Source organism: Bactrocera neohumeralis, unplaced genomic scaffold (assembly GCF_024586455.1).
Source record: "Bactrocera neohumeralis isolate Rockhampton unplaced genomic scaffold, APGP_CSIRO_Bneo_wtdbg2-racon-allhic-juicebox.fasta_v2 ctg2270, whole genome shotgun sequence".
In the NCBI taxonomy this organism is placed as follows: domain Eukaryota; kingdom Metazoa; phylum Arthropoda; class Insecta; order Diptera; family Tephritidae; genus Bactrocera; species Bactrocera neohumeralis.
This window is the reverse complement of record NW_026090058.1, coordinates 14,928-18,718: the sequence shown is the minus strand read 5'-3', so window position 1 is coordinate 18,718 and position 3,791 is coordinate 14,928. Positions and strand designations below refer to the sequence as shown.

Genomic DNA, 3,791 nt, shown 5'->3' with positions numbered 1-3,791 from the left:
CGCCACGACTGGTGCGCTGTTGTTAAATCGGTTTTAATCGCGTAAGCGGTGTCTACGACAGTAAAGAAGAACTACGCGAGCGATTCACCTAGGAGTTGCTGCCGAGCTTTCAACAGACGTATGTATTCTTGTTATTTTAGGTTTTATCAACCGTCGCGGTATACCTGTGAGAATTCGTAGCGACGACGGTAAAAATTTCGTCAGAGCCACTAATGAAGAGAAACGTTTTCCCGAAGCATTTGATTGCCATCACATTTTGTTCGATCTTTCTGTGAAAGGAGTTGAATAGATGTTCAATTTTTCGCATAAGCCGTATAATTAAAAAAAAGGTGCGTGGAGTCCCTACGCGCGGATGAAGTTATACTTCTTAGTGATATTCCAAGAAATGCATATCATTTTGTATGAAAGAAAACTAGAAAACTTAAATTCACATTTTATAAATTTATTATAATTTATTATCTCCCCGAGCATGCCTTTGCCAACAAGTCGTCTTTTCGCGACGATGGCAAAAGCTAAAAATCATAAATTGCACAACTTTCTGGTGCTTCTCGCAAAAACCTGCGTCGATATGTATTCACGATCATACGTATACATACATACATATTTACGCATGTTTGTAGGCGAAGCTGCTACAGCGGCATGGGGTGACAATCGGCGGCCATTACTTTACTTATGATATAGAAATTCTATTGCTACGAATATGGAAATGACAACGAAATAATGCAAATATGCACATTTCTAAATGTCATTAATTTCTTTGAAGAAATGAATGATACTGAGAAGTATAGTCTTAACTTTTCAACGGCCAATGCAGAGCGTTTCAACCAAAAGGAATTCATTCATTAGAATCACCACTCAGAAGTCGTTTTATCCGTTGTAAGCGAATGATTTTCGAAGAAACATCATTTCTAATATGCCATATGACAAAGTTAGAAATGAACTTCTTAACCTCACGCTGTCAGATAAAACGAAAATACTTCGTCATCGTGGGTCGATTTCCAAAAAATGTAAATGAAGACCGTACTTCACAGGATCATTTCTGAAGTGAAGTATAGTCCTAATTTTTCAAAGACCAACGCAGGGTATTTCAACAAAAGGGCACATAAAATAGTTGAGAATTCGCAGAAATGAAAGACAAAGGAAAGAAACAGCAGTATAACTTCAATAATGAGCAAGCATACAAACATACATATGCGCAGCAGCAGCAAGGAAAGAGGTAACAATCGGCGATCCATTGTATATTTCTTTCATGCATAACCAAACCATAATTAGGACAATGCAATACAAGTGTCAATGGTGGTCTAGGTGGTAAGCGCTTCAAAAGTTACGACGAGCACGTAGGTACGTAGGTTCGAATCCCAACAGAATTTCTTTTTAATTGAATATGTCACCTACCAAAAATTTAAACATTGTTCTTCAAAAACAACAACAGCATAAGCATGGCAACATTGTGTTGTTGGTAGAAAAGCCGAGCTGTGCCGAAAGAAACGAACAAACGATCACCGATTGTCACCGCTTCGCTTGCTGCTCGAACATCTTCGCAGACAAGGTTGCGTAGATTCATATTGAGCAAGGGGTTGCGTAGATTGATATTGAGCAAGGTTGCGTAGATTCATATTGACCAAGGTTGTGCAACCTAAATCTATCGCAACCTTTTCCGAACTCGTATAAGAAGAATAACTTCAATAATTATAATAAAAAACCGTATAATCGTATAATTAAATTTTCTAATGCCGAAGAGACTGGCTGAGGCACTGTGGTAAGTTAATCTTGCGGATCATAAATGATGTAAAAACCTTTCGTTTATGGCAGTGTTCATCATGGCAGGACTATGTAAGTGAGCACGAAACAAAGGGCACCCAGTGAGAACTCCGTTACCTTAAATTTGGAGAGTATTATTCATTTTTTGTTTAAAAAATTACTGTTGTGCTTTCTGATATAGTTTATATATTGTGCATTTAAAAAAATTATGTTGGAGTCTAAAAATCTTTACTGTCTTGTATTTAAATAGCGTTAAACACAAAATGTAACTCATAACACCATGAAGCTTTTACTATTTGTAGCTTTGTGGAAAGGCCTTGCGCCGCTAAGCATTACATCGCAGGGCCCATTAGCTTATTTGCAATTATTATCTGGTGTTATTCGGCCTACCACTTCCATCTCCAGATCCTTCCGCTCTGTTGTACATAAGTCTCAAACAGTAGAAAAATATATGCTCTGCATTTTTGGTCCTGCTACCATACTAGAACTAAGTAACTCCATTGTTGTGACCGTACCTATGCATGTACTCTCTGAAACTGAGCTTTTTAATTTCGTCAAGGGTAGAGCGTTTCCTGAGGAAGCCGTATTTGTTGTTGAATACGCTACAGGCCTCCCCTACAAGGTGACTTTATTTTCGGACACAGATTATATCCTCTCAAGCATTTTACCCATTGTATCAATCATTCATAATGGGCAATAAGAACTCTCACACGATGGTTCTCCTACTGCTTTATTTACCTTCTGTACTATCACTAGTCGTTGCATTTCCCTATCTTAGGAATAAATTCCTTTTCGTATCATCGTGTAAATATCACCATAAGTGGTTTTGCGTTGTGCTTCAAGACCCTGTTCGGGACTTCATCCAGGTCTGGTGCTTTAGAATTACCGAACCGTTAAGCAGCTTTCGGCACTTCCATATCATATACTTGTATTGTGTCTGTGATCTCTTCTTTTTCAAGAAGTAGACTTCCGCCTTCTTGGCTTTGCTCAGGGAAAAGCGTTCCTACCACATTTCTAAGCAACTAGGGACAGGTCGGTGCTTATTCTTGCCCTTTCTATTTCTTCATTATTTTATACGCCTCGTCCCAGGAGTTTTCTACTTTGTCGCACAACATTTTGAAGCTGGAAGTATTGCTGACACTTGTCGATTTTTTGGAGCTCACTTCGTAAATCGATTTCGATGCTTCACCAGTATACCGGCTTTCTTTTGACAGATTGCTTGCTTCTGATCATAGCGGCTTCGCAGGCTTTGGAAATGCGTACTAACAACTGGTCGGACTGATGATCTACGTCAACATAAATTGGAAAAGTTTCTCGTCAAGTGTTTCAATCTTCCACCCTTTGGACTGCACTTTTTGGCGACATGCGCTTCTGTGTAGTCCTTGCGTGAGTTTCCTGATTTTTATCAATATAGCCAGGTAATCACTCTGAGTATATACATATGTATATCGTACCCCGCCAGTCCGTTGGTCGAATTGAGGTTCTTCTACGTCAATAATGAAGCTACACATATTCTTCGTAAAGAAGTGCTTTGTCGTTGTGTACCGCGGGACAACGTCTAACACAGCAGAAGGTTTAAGCAGTGCACTACCCTTCTGGTTAGTTGTTTTGCTTTCCTATTATTTCGCGAAGGCCTTCAAATCCCACGGAATTATGTTTGGTGTAGTTGTCGTTGCATTTTTCCCAAGTTCTTTCAGTATTTCTTCATGTTCATACATAAAGTTGTATACTTGGCGATATATAACAGGTATGAAATAAATAAATAAACGTTTGTTTTGAAGCTAAAAAGTTCAATTATAATTTGAGATGAGTGCAGACCAATGCAAGATTTAAACGGCAACGATGAAGTTTTCGATGGTGCTGTCTTACCACTGTCTGGGATTGCCATTTTCACTTATACTAAGGCAACCATAAGTATGAGTGAACAATTGCGACCTCTAGTTGTTGATGTCCGTTGTCTTTCTCTCTGATCATGATGGCGTTGGGAACGGTCGGAGCTCGAGTCCTTAGTGCAAGTTTATATATTTCTA

At 38.9% G+C, this 3,791-nt stretch overlaps 1 non-coding gene across 1 annotated transcript; it reads right to left on the bottom strand.

Annotated features, from left to right (window-relative positions):
* Positions 1 to 850: 850 nt before the first annotated feature.
* LOC126766721 (small nucleolar RNA U3) lies at positions 851 to 1,059 on the bottom strand. Its single transcript, XR_007668945.1, has one exon. It is a non-coding gene; the product is annotated as a small nucleolar RNA U3 (small nucleolar RNA).
* Positions 1,060 to 3,791: the final 2,732 nt, after the last annotated feature.